General features: G+C 41.4%; 1 long non-coding RNA gene across 1 annotated transcript; it reads left to right on the top strand.

The window, feature by feature from the left end:
• The first annotated feature begins 387 nt into the window (after positions 1-387).
• Positions 388-6693, top strand: LOC137096613 (uncharacterized). The gene is made up of 3 exons (XR_010909543.1): positions 388-738; positions 1435-1512; positions 6668-6693. It is a non-coding gene; the product is annotated as an uncharacterized lncRNA (long non-coding RNA).
• The last annotated feature ends 10324 nt before the right edge of the window (positions 6694-17017 follow it).

Below are 17017 nucleotides of genomic sequence, written 5' to 3'. Positions count from 1 at the left end.
GGACCTTGTTAAGACAAGTCAGTGTATATATTTTCTGCTTCTGAGCTGGTGGAAGAAGATCCTTCACATGGACACCCAAGGAACATTTCAATCTCTCTCAAACGGCATTGTGCAAGTCAAAGCAACTGTTCACATGACTATATATATGTTGTTCTACATAACAAAAAGTAAACCTCATATTCTTCACGTGTCATCTGCATGGTATATCTTCTCTCTGGCAAGACAGTGTGTGGACTGGTAACGGTGTGAACTACACGTGATTCTCATTCCGTCACAACTTTGAGACCTTCTTGCCTCCTATTAACATTTCCCTAAAAAAACAACAACCACAAAATCAATTCGTTTAATTTATGCATCTATTTGTTCATGTAACACAGTAATTAGAAGCCATACTTTCCTTTGTCTAAATCTATCTGAGTAGAATAATTATGTCGTAAATATTAGTCCAGATTATTTTTCTTACAAACCTGGGTGATTTCACTGAAATCGGTACGTGACTAACGCTTGGCAGCTGACCGAATTCATTCCAAGAGCAAGAGTTGTGAAAGCGAGCGTTGAGCCAGCTTCCTTTCACATTCCCAGCTTCGTCAAGTTCAGCTGTGACCTTTGGGGACCACCCTCTTCAGGAATGGAGGTCATCCAGCCTGCATCCTGTCACAAAGGCACAACTTTCCCCTTCTTTTCGCCAGGAGACTTTCTATTGCAACAGACCTGAACAATTTGGAAATGCCTGTGTGGGTGAGCAAAATAAAAGTGTATTGTTTTTCTTAGTTAAAATGGCTGAAGAAGCTGGTATATTTAGCACAGAGAATAGAAGATTGGTAGGTGATAGGCTAGCCACCTGGTGCATAGTATTAATACACAGTTATAGCATGGCTGACACCTCATTTAACAACAATAGTATCATAGAGTTGGAAGAGACCCTGTGGGCCATCCAGTCCAACCCACTGTCAAGAAACAGGAAAATCACATTCAAAGCACCCCCGACAGATGATCATCCAGCCTCTGTTTAAATGCCTCCAAGGAAGGAGTCTCCACCAATCTCTGGGGCAGAGAGTTCCATTGCTGAACAGATCTCCTCTTTAGGAAGTTCTTCCTTGTGTTCAGGTGGAATCTCCTTTCCTGTAGTTTGAAGCCATTATTCCACATCCTAGTCTTCAGGGCAGCAGAAAACAAGCTTACTTCCCCTCTCTGTTACTTCCCCTCACATAAATGTGAAAGTGATCTAGGAATCTTAGTACAGGTCTTCTTAAACCTTTCCACTTGATAAATATTTATGTTATCCCAGGTGTATAGGTATATAAAATGGGTATAAAACCCAAATGGTGATCAGGCATTGGTCAGTCGAGCGAAGTAGATGGTGGAGAATCATTGCTTTGATGATGGTGGTCTTTGATTCTTCCACACTGACATTTGTCTGCCTGTCTTCCCAAGAGATTTGCAGGAATTTCCAGAGGTAACACTGATGGGATCTTTCCAGAAGTCAAGAGTGACATGGTCCATGTTTCACAGGTGAGTGATGGAGTTGGAAGGACAATATTTTATAAACAAGCATCTTCGTATCTCAACGAATGTCCTGATCCTTGAACACTCTCTGCTTCATTAAAAAAAAAAGCTGTGCTTGCAGAGCTCAGATTGTGAGCCATGGTGGCGCAATAGGTTAAACCCTTGTGCTGCTGATCTGCTGACCTGAAGGTTGGCAGTTCGAATCCGCAGGACGGGGTGAGCTCCTGCTGTTAGCCGAACTCCTACAAAAACATGAAAATGTGGGTAGATCAATAGGTACCGCTTCTGGAAAGACTCCAAGCAGTCATGCCAGTCACATGACCAGGAGGTGACAATGCAGGCTCCTCGGCTTGGAAATGGAAAACAGCATCTCCCTCAGAGCCAGAGATGTACACTGCCTCCAAAGCCGGAAATGAAAGGAGAAGCCACTGCCTTTGTTTGTGCATCTCATTGTATTATAACAAGGAATTTAATGTTTGCCGGGATTGGTTTACACTGTATTCCACTCTGAGTCTCCACGGGGAGAAGGGTGGAATATAAATAAAGGGTTATTATTATATTATTATTATTGTCTTTCAGCCTCAATGTCAACTTTAACTGCATCAATCCACTTTCCCCAGATAAGGCTGAAAGTCAATAATAATGTAACTGCATAAATGGAGCCCCTGGTGACGCAATGGGTTAAACCCTTGTGTTGGCAGGACTCCAGACCAACAGGTCAGTGGTTCATACCTGGGGAGAATGCGGATGAGCTCCCTCTGTCAGGTCAGCTCCCCATGTGGGGACATGAGAGAAGCTTCCCACAAGGATGGTAAAACATCAAACACCCTGGGCAGCGTCCTTCCAGGCGGCCAATTCTCTCATACCAGAAGCGACTTGCAGTTTCCCAAGTCACTCCTGACATGGAAAAAAAAAACTGCATCAATAAAAGTATAGTGTCCAGATTAAGGAAAAGTACTACTTTTCAGCTTTGGTCAGAACTCACCTAGAATACTGTGTCTAGTTCTGGCCACCAAATTCAAGAAGGATGTTGACAAGCTGAAATGTGTCCAGATTCAAAGGGCCAGAAACCATGTCTTGTGAGGACCACCTTAAGGAGCTGTGTTTGTATAACCTTTTGCAGTGGGGACAATATCAGTTCCATATAGATCTTGGAACAGCAACTAAATGTCTTTGTTAATGTTAAAGCAAGTGTAATGTGATAGAACACTAGATTTGTGTTGGACCACATGCATTTCCAAACAACTGAGAAACTCACTGAATGCTCCTTGTTTCCTTTTCTCCACCTACTCTCCTGCAGGGGGTCGTTCCCAAATAATAGCATGCACTTTACTGTGTGCACGGAGCTTTTGGGAGGAATTCTATTCTATTGCTTTATTTATATCTCAAGCCTGGAACTGGAGCAGGTTGACAAAATCAAAGTAATTACAGGTTAAAATAAATACAGCTAAAACATACCAAAGTTATGTTTTAAAAGTATTGAACGCTATTGTCACCATGAGTTGGAAACGACTAGAAGGCATTGTCGAAAGCTTTCATGGCCGGAATCACTGGGTGGTTGTAGGTTTTTTCGGGCTATAAGGCCATGTTCTAGAGGCATTCTCTTCTGATGTTTCGCCTGCATCTATAGCAAGCATCCTCAGAGATAGTGAGGTCTAGAAGGCATACAACCACTATAAGAATAAAAGTCATTTAAAACATGGTTTTAAAAGCAAGAAATTAAGCATTCTAAAGATATCTAGTTCTTCTAACATTAGTTCTCAAAAGTCATTAATTTTTAGAAGGAAAGCCTTGTTTTGGTTGTGTGAGCCTTACAATTAAAGGAATGCAGTATTTGCCACATGCACGCAAATATACATCTATGCAAAGTGCATATCATGCGCCTCCATGTGCAGAGTGCGCATCCATGTACCCCCTACACAGTTTGTGTCTCTCTGCAGTCTGCTCCTTCATGCACATCCATTTACAGTGAGCACCCGATTGCAAGGTGTGCATGTCCTTGTATGTCCATGCATGTCAGTGTGCAATGATGTGCCATGTGTCCATCCATGCACTTGGCCCCATCACATTATCTATGCACTTCTGCTATTTTTAACCATATTCTGCATTGGACAAAAATCTGCCAACTACTTCTATTTGGGAAGTTTTACCCACAAAAGACAGGCACTGATAGGATTCTGGCCAGCTATATATGTATCTATATATAAATACGTTTCAAATATACAGTAGACTCTTGGTTAACTGGCACTTATGGGGATAGATAGATGTCAGATAAATGTAGTTTCTGGTTGCTTGAGAGTTACTATTAAAAATAGACCTGACTAATATTATACCCTAATATTGTAATATTATTGTTGTTGTTCATTCGTTCAGTCGTCTCCGACTCTTTGTGACCTCATGGACCAGCCCACGCCAGAGCTCCCTGTCGGCCGTCACCACCCCCAGCTCCTTCAAGGTCAGTCCAGTCACTTCAAGGATGCCATCCATCCATCTTACCCTTGGTCGGCCCCTCTTCCTTTTACCTTCCACTTTCCCCAGCATGATTCCCCAGCAAACAGTTACATGGAAACATTTGTCTGATATTAAAAAGTCATAAAAACTTAAGTTAATTTCAACTTCTTTTTAACTAGGATTTGTTTTGCAAGGTACATGGGGAATTTAATCTTTCTTCACTGCCCTCCTATTTAGAATATTTGTTACATTGGGATATCTGGAATACATTCTTCCTATTCTTTCCGATGAGCCATGCACTTTGAACATTACTTTACCAAAACATCTTTTCTGTTCTGGAAACAGAAAACTAGCAAAAGCTTAACTGCAGTGGGCCATCCATCACTGGGTTGCTGTGAATTTTCTGGGCTGTATAGCCATGTTCCAGAAGCATTCCCTCCCGACTTTTGCTAACTTCTACAACAGGCATACTCACAGGTTGTGAGGTTTGTTGGAAAAAAGGCAAGTGGAGTTTATATATCTGTGGAATCTCCAGGGTGGGAGAATGAACTCTTGTCTGCTTGAGACAAGTGTGAATGCTGCAATTTATCACCTTCATTAGCATTGAATAGCCTTGTGGCTTCAAGTCTTGGCTGCTTCCTGTCTGGGGCGATCCTTCGTTTGGAGGTGATTAGCTGGCCCTGATTGATTCTTGTCTGGAATTCCCCTTTTTTTTAGTGTTTTCTTTTAATACTTTAGCACCAGGACTGTGGCACAACTGGCTGGAAGTCAGCTGCATTAAGATCACTACTGACCAAAACGTCATGAGTTCGAAGCCAGCCTGGGTCAGAATGAGCATTCGACCATTTTTTTAAGCTTGCTGTCGACTTTTGCAGCCCAAAAGACTGTTGTATCTCTCAAGTAGGAAATTTAGATACCGCTTATGCTGGGAGGCTAATTTAACTAATTTACGGCGTCATAAAATCTCCAGCAAGCATGCAAAGAATGAGGAAGTACTCCATCAGTGTCACAAATGGATGGTGAAGCGACAGCTCCCCTGGTGGTCAGAATACCCTCATGAAAGCTGGAATGTTAAATAGCCTCTGTGTGTCTGTCTATATATGTTGTGTGTCTATGGCATATAATGTTTGCCATTTATATGTACATTGTAATCCGCCCTGCGTCCCCTACGGGGTGAGAAGAGCAGAATATAGATACTGTAAATAAATAAATATTATTAGTAGCCAAATTTTGTTCACTTTCATGGTTTCCTCCTTTCTGTTGAAATTGTCCACATGTTTGTGGATTTAAATGGCTTCTCTGAATAGTCTGATATGGTAGTTTTTAGAGTGGTCCAGCATTTCTGAGTTCTCAAATGATATGCTGTGTCCAGGTTGGTTCATGTGGTGCTCTGCTATGGCTGACTTCTCTGGCTGAGGTAGTCTGCAGTGCCTTTCATGTTCCTTGATTTGTGTCTGGGCCTTGCTGTGTTTGGTGGTTCCTATGTAGACTTGTCCACAGGTGCATGGTATATGGTGAGATAATCCCTCTTGTCCTTCGCTGAATGTTGCATTTGTTAGATTTCTCTTAGTGGGTCTGTAGATAGTTTGTAGGTTATGTTTCTTCATCAGCTTCCCTGTGCAGTCAGTAGTTCCATAACTGCAGAATAAAACTTATTTTCTGTTCTGGCAACTGAAGACTAGCAAAAACTTAACTGCAGTGCTTTGAGACAAAAGGCAGTCTTCTCCTTTCCATCTTTTTTACCTTTCTTTTCTTTCTTTTTCGATGCTGCACTGAACCATTTTAATTAGCGAGCAAATAAAGGCTATTGCTGACTGCTGTGAGACGCATATAGAAACCTATCTACTTCTCTCTGCCGTCCCTCAGTTGTGTTCAGAACAGAATGTCTTAACTGAGAACTATTATTACCTTTCAGATGGGATCAAGCAAGTCATACAGTCCCAACGTCATTCAGAAAGAGAGCAGGGAAGCCACCTCAAGCATTAAGGCAGGAGAGCAAATGTTTTAGTTTTTTAATGTGTGATTATTGCATTTTGATGCCAAAAAGGAGGAGAACACTATACTTATGGAGTGTTCTACCTCATTTACCCCCAAATTTGGGTGGTTTTCTTGTGCTTGCCTCATATGCCCAAACAATTAGGTTGGATTTATCGAATCACAAAGTTTGGAAAGACTACAAGGGCCATCTGGTTCATCCCTCGGCTAGTTTGCCAAAACCTTTCTTGAATTGTGGTGCCCAGAACTGGACATAGTGTTATTCCATGTGAGGTCTGACCAAAGCAGAATAGAGGGGGACTATGACTTCCCTTGATCTCAACACTATATTCCTATTGAAGCAGCTTGGAATCGCATTGGCTTTTTTAGCTGCCACATCACACTGTTAACTTAAGTTCAGCTTGTAGTCTGCTATGACTCCTAGATCCATTTCATGCGTACTTTTCAGGCAAGACCATAGCCAAGGGGGTGGTTGAGGGGTTCAAACCACCCCCAGAATTTTTCAGTTTTGTTTTAAACTGGTTTACTCATGAATTTTAACTGATTAACTCTGTAGTTCCCAACCTTTTTTTGACCAGGGACCACTTGACCAGGGACGACTCTCTAACATTAATACAAAAAGGATTACGAATCAGTTTTGGGACATTTATGTTGACAAGATAGTACAAAATTATTTAAAGATTTAATGCATCACAGTGTTTCTCTGTTTTGGCAGATGAAACTTTGGACGTGAGTACCTCACGTCCACTCTTATCACTCTTGTAAGGTACGTTGATGTCTAAGTTACAGGAATAAGAAAATACTTCATAGGCTTTGTGAAGATAAGTGATATGTCAGGAAGTGGACTTGCAGGCATTATTTTGAAAACACTGGAAAAATTGGCTGCACTTGCAATACCTGTGTGGACAGGGTTATGATGGAGCTGCTAATACAAGTGGTCATATGAGTGGAGCATAGACAATTATATCACAGAAGTAGCTAATAGCAGTCTGCATCCACTGCAGTGCTCACTCACTAAATCTAGCCTTCACAAAGACGTGCAGCATTCCACCTGTCAGAAACTGCCAAGTAACAATATCATCTATGTGTAATTTCTACAGAGTGATCCATCGGACTGTTGAGAATCCTTGAAGAACTAAAAGAGAGTCCTGTATACAACCGTGAGACATTCTCACAGGGGAATCTGTGAAAGAATTTCCAGTGATCTTTGACACAGCAAGATCAGTGGTGGAGTCTATGGGTGGAGAAGTTAGGATTCCTCACATCTGGCAAACCTGTAAAATCCACATCCAGGCAACTTCACCAACACCAATGGAATATTATAGGCTAAATGTATACATCCCATTTCTGGGTTATTTTTTGGAGTCAACTTCAAGAAAGGTTTTCAAGGCACAGGGAAGTGGTTCGGGAACTGCAAGTGTTCCTCCCTATTTATTGTGACTATTTAAAATCCAACTTGAGCAAATGCACAGAACTTTACAATTAACACCTTTGAAATCAGATTAAAGACATTGATGGAAGAGTTTGACCTGTGGTGTAGAAAATGGAAAAAGACTACAACTGCAGAAAAACCATCAAGTGCACTGGAAGTGTATCTTGTCTGTGATGGACAGTTTTTTCCAAATGGGAAGAAACATCTTCAGATTTCTGCAACATTGCCTGTGTCAACAGCTACAAATTAAAAGTCATTTTCAACTCTTAAGTATTTGAAAACATACACAAGAAGCACAATGGGGAGAGAAAGACTGACTGGACTTGCTGTCTTGAGTGTCCACTGAAGTTTATCAATGAAGCCTGATTTCTGTCAGAATTTATAATCCTCTGAACAAACCTCTGAGGATGCTTGGCACAAATGCAGGCGAAATATCAGGAGAGAATGCTACTGGAACATGTCATACTAGAATCATAGAGTTGGAAGAGACCTCATGGGCCATCCAGTCCAACCCCCTGCCAAGAAGCAGGAAAATTGCATTCAAAGCACCCCCAACAGATGGCCATTCAGCCTCTGTTTAAAAGCCTCCATAGAAGGAGCCTCCACCACACTTTGGGGCAGAGAGTTCCACTGCAGAACAGCTCTCACAGTCAGAAAGTTCTTCCTGCTGTCTGAGTTTTGTAATATTCCACCATTTCTAAAGTGACAATAAGTAATTATAAGCATCAGGACCATTCCAACAGCAAGCATTAAGGACTTAATCACCTGTATAGCATTGAGTAATTTACGGCTAGGGTGAGGTAGCTTGAAAGAGTAATAAAGAAGCACAAGTTCTCTAGTAATAGTTATTGTAGGTGTTGGTGTGGTGAGTTGTTGTTGCCAGAGCGTTGAGCTACTGGAGATGAAGATAAAGAGAGTCTGAAAGAAAAATCAAGAAGACCAGAGGCTGTATGAACTGATTGAGAGTGTGAAGTGTTGGAAAGAAGGGCTGAAGAGAGTGAAGAACATCTGCTAGACTTTTGTAAATACTACTGTATAAAGTTTTCTTCAAAAGATATAAGTTGTGTTTGTCTGCTCCTTAATTGGAACAAAGAATCCCAATAATTTGCTGCAACATTTGGTTATGGGCCCAGTGTATGTAGAGTAACCAGGACTCTAAAGCCCAGAACTCCCAAAGATAACAATTCTCTAAAGCAAAGTGACACATACAGCCCGAAAAACTCACATCAACCCACAGTTTTCAAGTGTTTTCAACAGGCATGGTGGCATTATTTTGTAACTACTAAATTACCAATTAAGAGTCATTTTCTTTTTTTTTAGACTTGAAACTTTGTAGCTAAAATAGAAATTTGATTGAATTAAGTCTATATAAAATATAAGATGATATATAAAATATGGTATTAGTCATAGAATTTAAATGATTTTTGTGTTATGGATCTACTTTTTATGATTCACTAAAAAATGTTTCAACCACCCCAGTTTTTTTCTGGCTACAGGGCTGCTTTTAGGTATATTATTTGGGGACTTTACTGCTTTGCCACGGCTGTAAATTATCTCAGCAGAGTCCAGTTCCTAGCTGTTTTCTCATATTTTGAATAACAAAACACAATCTTCCTGGAGCTTTCATCTTCAGGTGTAGTCGATTTTGAAATCAGATTAAAGCGCCAGCCCAACTTCTGAATGTGATATCTGTCTTCAGGTAGCAAAACCCCCAATTTATTTCCTTGCAATTCCAGGTGAATGGATCAGGTAATAATCCATGGAAAGTATCCTTGTCTTCCCAACACCTTTTTTTCCAATGGAGTAGTTATTATTCACCTGCAAAAACAACTAACTGTGCAGCCCAGCTGTGATAGCTTCCTATGCTCCCTGCTGTTGTAGTGAGGTTAACAGCCCTTTTCTGCATGGTGTTTTTCCCAACTAGTTATTACTTTGCCTGTGTTTGTGGGTGGGGGAAATGGCAACCGGGATGCTGCAGGTCAGACCTGGATTTTGTGAGTCACTAGATCCCACTCAGCGTCAAATTATAGTACGCACAGCAAGGCATGAAACAGAAAAGGGCTAAGAATGGAAAACAAAGGCAAGTCTGCTGCAGAGCTGTTCAAACAAGCAAGTAAATAGATTTCAGAGAGCTAAAAACAGTTATAGGTGTGGGAAGAAAGCGCAGAATGAACAAACAAATCCATGACAAAGACACTTAGAAACTAAGAAACAACAATTCAAGTGTCTCTAAACTCTCTCTCTCTCTCTCTCTCTCTCTCTATATATATATATAGGTAAAGGTTTTCCCCTGACATTAAGTCCAGTGGTGTCCAACTCTGGGGTTGGTGCTCATCTTCATTTCTAAGCCAGAGCTGGCGTTGTCCGTAGTCACCTCCAAGGTCATGCCTTTGCCTTCCTGCAGAAGTGGTACCTATTGATCTACTCACATTTTCATGTTTTTGAACTGCTAGGTTGGCAGAAACTGGGGCTAACAGCAGGAGCTCATGCTGCTCCTCGGATTTGAACCTGTGACCTTTTGGTTAGCAAGTTCAGCAGCTCAGTGCTTTAACCCACTATGCCACCAGGGGCTCCATCCATATATATACATGGTAAAGGTTTCCCTTTGACATTAAGTCTAATTGTGTCCTACTCTGGGGGTTGGTGCTCATCTCAATTTCTAAGCTGAAGAGCTGGTGTTGTCCATAGACACCTCCAAAGTCATGTGGCTGGCATGATTGCATGGAGCGCCGCTTCCTTCCCATTGGAGTGGTACCTATTGATCTACTCACATTTGCATGTTTTCAAACTACTAGATTGGCAGAAGCTGGGCCTAACAGCAGGAGCTCACCCCGCTCCCCAGATTTGAACTGCTAACCTTTTAGTCAGCAAGTTCAGCAGCTCAGCGGGTTAACCCGCTGCACCACCGGGGGCCGAATATATATATTAATACAAACAGGTAATTATGAAAATTGTCAGCATATATATATATGTCTGACAATTTTCATAATAACCTATTAGTATTCAACAAGACAGTGGCTTTAGCATCATGTTTATTTTGAATCTTTGAGGACCAGAGATAGTCCAAAACATTTTGCTGCCTGGAGTGAAGGACAAGGATGATGTTCACTATATGCACCATGATTCCATCCTATCGACGCATAGACTTCCCATTTGCATAAATAAGTATTTACAATACTGTGAGTGTGTAGATAGATGAGGTGGCAGCACTTATTGGCAGAAAAGTCTAAAGATGTTATAAACTACAAATCCCATGATTCCATAACATTGAACCATGGCAATTGAAGTGGTATCAAACTGCATTATTCTGAGGATGCATCTACACCAGGTATGGGCAAATTTTGGCCCTTCAGGTGTTTTGGACTTCGACTCCCACAATACCTAACAGCCTCAGGCCCTTTCCTTTTCCCCCTCAGCCGCTAATCCAAAACACCTAGAAGGCCCAAATTTGCCCATGCCTGATCTATACTATGGAATATCACTTAAACTGCTATGTCTCAATTATATGGCATCATGGGAGGTCTAGTCACCAAACTACAAATCCCAGGATTGCATATCATTCATCCATGGCAGTTGAAGTGGTGTCAAACTGCATTAATTCTATTGTGTGGATGCACCCTGATTCAGAAAACCCAGAGTGGACACGTTTAGGGTCATAATAACTCATAAATAACTTGTCAGGGTACAGGCTGTGCCAGGATACTGAGGAAATAACATGTTTTTTTGAAACAAAATTAAAGCCTTCCTCATAGATATCTGTGTGACCTTCAGTAGTAAACAACATGCCAATCCCTAATCTATTTAGAGGTCATTCTGGAAACCTCGCATTCTTTCCCTGAATACAGGATTAGATGACAATGGCGAAATACCTGTGGCTTATTTATGGTTAGCATTCTCAGGATTCCTACACTTTTTTCTTTTATCTTATAGACAATTCAACCTAAAACACATACCTCCAAGTTGTTTTTGTAGTGGGTTAACGTGATAAGAACTTGCTTTAAGGCTAACTACATCTACAAGAGGAGTTTTTGGTTCCTACAGCTTTGGTCTCCATTCAGAAACATGGAAGCCCAAGGGCCTCTAACGCAATGGATGGTCAATGGCATTCTTGCTCAGGTATGAAGTTCACTGTCTTATCTCTCTTTCTCTGTCTCTGGCTCATCTCGCAGGAGGAGTGTGAAAATAAAATAGGAATACCATCTCACAGATATAGAAAATTTAGCCAAAGATGTGGCAGAATGTAAAATAAACCACGTATACTTCACATTGGATCAGTCCACACACTGCCTTGCCAGGGAAAGGAAATATGCCACGCAGGTGAACATTAAAGAACAAGTAGTTTGCTCTTTGCAGTTCAGAACAACATATGTACAATGTGATCAGTTGCATCAACTCATATAATGTCATTTTAGAGAGGTTAAAAATGTTATTTCTCTGTCCAGTGCTGAAGCAGGTTAAACCACTGAGCTGCTGACCAAAAGGTCGCTGGTTCAAATCTGGGGAGCAGGGTGAGCTCCCACTGTTAGCCCTAGGTTCTGCCAACCTAGCAGTTCGAAAACATGCAGATGTGAATAGATCAATAAGTACTGCTCTGGCGGGAAGGTAACGGCCAGGGGCGGCTCAACCCATTAAGCAAAGTAAGCATTTGCAGTATAGTTCATTTTGCCCAGGGGCGCTCTTGAGGCACTCTTGGGGGAAATAGATCTTGACATATGCGAGTTGTAGTTACTGGGATATATAGTTCACCTAAAATCAAAGAACATTCTGAACTCCACCAATGATGGAATTTAACCAAATATGGCATACAGAACTCCCACAACGAACGGAAAATATATATCAGTGATTGGTTGGGGGGGGGGGGGGGGGGAGGGGAGCGCCAAAATATTGTTTGCTTACCATTGAAAATTACTTAGGGCCGCCTCTGGTAACGGCATTCCATGCAGCCATTATGGCCATAAGACCTTGGAGGTGTCTACGGACAACGCCGACTCTTTGGCTTAGAAATGGAGATGAGCACCAACTCCCCGAGTCAGACACAACTGGAGTTAATGTCTCTTTATAAGAGACCTCCTTTTCAGCTGCCAAGAAGTAAATCAGCCTCTCTCCTGCATAGCTCAAGCCTGAACAAGGACCCCCTGCATAGCTCAAGCCTGAACAAAAATGCAACAGTATCCAAAAGTTCCAGTCTCAATCACCCTGGGCATTGCCCAATCAATCAGCTTCATGCATCTTATTTTACAGTTGACACACACACATTCACTGATTGCTTGAATGTTCCAACAGAAGAGAGTTAGTGTGTTCAGTTAATAATCAATAAACTAACGAATATTTTGTTCCATTACACTAATATTAGAAAAAAGAGCAGATATGGGGGCATCTACACTGTAGAATTAATGCAGCTTGACACCACTGTAACTGCTATGGCTCAATGGCCCCTTCTACACTGCAATATAATTGAGATTATCAAAGCAGATAATCCACATTATCTTCTTTTAACTGGATTATATGAGTCTCCACTGCCAGATAATCCAATTCAAAGCAGAGAATCTGGATTTTATATGGCAGTCTAGAATGAGCCAATGCTATTGAATGGAGATGTTGTTTTACAAGGACCCCCTTCTACACAGCTACAAAAAATCCAGATTATCTGCTGTGAGCTGGATTTTATTTATTTATTTATTTATTTATATTCTGCCCTTCTCACCCTGCAGGGGACTCAGGGCGGATTACAGTGTACACACATATATATGGCAAACATTCAATGCCAATTAGACATACAACGTATACAGACATACACAGAGGCTATTTAACTTTTTCTGGCCGCTAGGGGAGCTGTCGCTTTTATTGTCCATTTGCGACACTGATGAAGTACTTCCGCATTCCCCACATGCTGGAGTCTTTTTATGGCCTCATAAATTAGTTAATATAGCCTCCCCACACAAGGTGGTACCTAATTTTCCTACTTGACAGATGCAACTGTCTTTTGGGTTGCAAAGGTCGACAACAGGCTACACAATTGGTTGGAAGCCCACTCCAACTCGGGCTGGCTTCGAACTCATGACCTTTTGGTCAGAGCGATCTTATAATGCAGCTGACACTCAGCCAGCTGCGCCACAATCCCGGTGTGTAGACTCACATAATCCAGTTCAAATCAGATAGTCTGGATTGTTTGCTTTGGTAATCTCAATTATATGCCAGTGTAGATCTGCCAAAGAGTGCTGGTGACCCACCAAATGACAAACCCCATGATCCCATCTTTTTAGTGCTGCAAATTTGAATTCTGCTTTACTGACCCGAAGTGATTTAGAAACAATACTAATTTAAACATCAGTGGAAAAAAAATGAGGAATAACACTTTCCTCACTCTTTGCTTACTCATTCTACATATAGCGATCTACTTGTTCCCTAGGATATTTTCTTATTCATATGTGTAACATTATTTTAAGGCATCTTTTGTAAGCCAGGCCTATTGGGAAAACACCGTTGTGCAATGCTCTCATTTAAGCAAGTACATGGCTGCGCTGCACGGGATAAGCACTGCCATAATTTTTAAAAAAGTAGCCTCTCCTGCCTTCATTTACATCTTATTTAAGGTTTGAGGCGATCTGATGATGTTGGTGAGAACCCCTAAGCCTAATTTAAAAATACATTGTTTGGCCTCCATAGAAATTGTAGTTTCCCAAGGACGGAAGGCCAGATGAACTGTAAATGGAAGAAGGAAAAGGAATAGACCTTAGAGAAGATGCTTGGAAGTCGAGAAACCTCAACTCTCTATATATACTCTATCTCTTTTTTCTTTTTCTTTTAGTATGTTTGTTTTCTGGGTTTTTTTCTGTTTTCTTTTATTTTCTTTTTTCCATTTTTAAAATTATATACAGTTTTTAATTGAAAATTCTCAATAAAATTATTTTTTAAAAAATATTTATTTATTTAGGGCATTTTTCTTTTATTTTTTACCCTTTTTAAAATTATATACCGTTTTTAATTGAAAATTCTCAAGAAAGATTATTTTTTAATTTTTAATTAATTAATTAATTAATTTCAGACTTTTATATCCTGTCCTTTCTCAACCTCCGCAAAGGGACTCAGGATGGTTAACAAAGCGGCACCCCATGGCGCCCACATCAAAACAACTAACAGCAATATAATAATAACAACAATATTAAACAGTATAAACAGTATAAAACCTTATAAACAACATAAAAACAGACAACAAATAGTCACCGGTCACCGATTTAAATCACTATCCAAGGGCAGTCCATCAGTTCTAAATAAGTCAATACGTCAGTAGGTCAGCCTATTCTCCAAAGGCCAGGATTTTACTTGTTTCCAGAAGGTCAAGAGGGATGCAGTGGATCTAATTTCACTCGGGAGGGAGTTCCATAGCCGAGGGGCCACCACAGAAAAGGCCCTGTCCCTTGTCCCCGCCAGATGGGATTGTGACAATGGGGGGACAATGAGCAGGGTCTTCTCAGATGGTCTTAGAGCCCTAGGTGGATCGTAGCAGGAGATACGTTCGGACAAGTAAATTGGGCCAAAACTGTTCAGGGCTTTATAGGCCAAAGCCAGCATTTTGAATTGTGCTTGGAAGCTGATAGGCAGCCAGTGGAGCTGGCGTAACAAGGGTGTTGTGCGCTCCCTGGCTGCCAAACACTGGACTAGTTGAAGCTTCCGGGCAGTCTTCAGAGGCAACCCCATGTAGAGTGCGTTGCAGTAGTTTATTCAGGATGTAACAATAGCATGGACTGTTGAAGCTGTTTGCAATTTATAATGAAGATTTCAAATTATGTATGTATGTATTTTTAAAATGCAGTAGCTATGTGCCGAGTATGATATATTCCTGTGTGGAAAGAGTTAACTGAACCATGGAGGGAATGGCATTCCTAGAAAGGTCATAAATCAAGCGTATAGAACAAAAGGATGCAGCGTTGTGCATCGTATGTCATACGTCACTCTGGAATGCAAGAGGTGTGGACTAGTACTGATAACAGTTTGTGTGTTCACAATGTTACGATGGGACAGTAAAGAAGCAAGTTTACAATGTGCTGAGTGTTAAGTAGCTTCTAATGTATATAGCTGTAAAATAAAGAAGTTTATAGCATAAGGTGGCTGTGATTGATCTGTTCCTGCTTTGCTGTGCTGCCGATGCCACTGACATGGACCACCGTGGTTGTGAAAGGCATTGCTTTGCCCCACAACATTCGGGATGTAACAAGAGCACGGACCACCGTGGTTGTGAAAGGCATTGCTTTGCCCCACAACATTCGGGATGTAACAAGAGCGCGGACCACCGTGGTTGTGAAAGGCATTGCTTTGCCCCACAACATTCGGGATGTAACAAGAGCGCGGACCACCGTGGTTGTGAAAGGCATTGCTTTGCCCCACAACATTCTTTCAGCCCTGAATTTTTTTCCTGAGGTCCTAATGATTTAGAAGATGGTGTCTCCTTCAATTCTGAATCGAGTAACTGGCAGCACGGTGAAAATACCAAACATATTCAGTTTGTGCAACCCCCTTTTTTCCCTATGGAATGCAGCGATTTGAAATATATGTTACCACATACAGAGAGAAGCTGCAGTACTGATCCGTGTGTTTAATTACACTGAGATTAATAAACAGCAGGTCTTTGGGTTCAGAATTAAATTGAGCAAACAGTTATATCCCATTCTAGGACTTGTTGCAACAGGTCCAAACTCTCCAATCTGTATAATTTAATATCAATGTACCAGCAACAAACTATTGCCATTAACAAGGAATACCAAAATTGTGGGTTATTTCTCTGTCTTATCAGCGAAAAGGGAAGCCAAAGTGCCAGAATCAGAGATCAAGATAAACAAAAGGCTGGGTTCCATGACAGGAATACCTCAGCTCAGCTGCAGTGGACAAAAGTTGGGCTTTGGGTGCATGTACATTATAGGACAAATGTAGTTCGAGACCACTTCACCTGTCATGGGAGAAAGAACTCGTGTCTGTTTGAGGCAAGTGTGAATGTTGCAATTGGCCACCTTGATTAGCATTTAATGGCCTTGCAGTTTCATAGAATCATAGAATCAAAGAGTTGGAAGAGACCTCATGGGCCATCCAGTCCAACCCCCTGCCAAGAAGCAGGAATATTGCATTCAAATCACCCCTGACAGATGGCCATCCAGCCTCTGCTTAAAAGCTTCCAAAGAAGGAGCCTCCACCACACTCCGGGGCAGAGAGTTCCACTGCTGAACGGCTCTCACAGTCAGGAAGTTCTTCCTAAAGTTCAGATGGAATCTCCTTTCTTGTAGTTTGAAGCCATTGTTCCGCGTCCTAGTCTCCAGGGAAGCGGAAAACAAGCTTGCTCCCTCCTCCCTGTGGCTTCCTCTCACATATTTATACATGGCTATCATATCTCCTCTCAGCCTTCTCTTCTTCAGGCTAAACATGCCCACCTCCTTAAGCCGCTCCAAGCCTGGCTTCTTCCTGCCTGTGGGAATCCTTTGTTGGGCAGTGTTAGCGGGCCTTGATTGATTCTTGTCTGGAATTCCTCTTTTTTTAGTGTTACTCTTTATTTACTGTCCTGATTTTAGAGTTTTTAAAATACTGGTAGCCAATTTCATTGGACAATTTCAACAGAAAGGAGGAAACAATGAAAATGAACAAAAT

This window comes from Anolis sagrei, chromosome 3 (genome assembly GCF_037176765.1).
Source record: "Anolis sagrei isolate rAnoSag1 chromosome 3, rAnoSag1.mat, whole genome shotgun sequence".
Taxonomy (NCBI): domain Eukaryota; kingdom Metazoa; phylum Chordata; class Lepidosauria; order Squamata; family Dactyloidae; genus Anolis; species Anolis sagrei.
The sequence above is the reverse complement of the archived record's forward strand: the minus strand, read 5'-3'. Positions and strand labels throughout refer to the sequence as shown.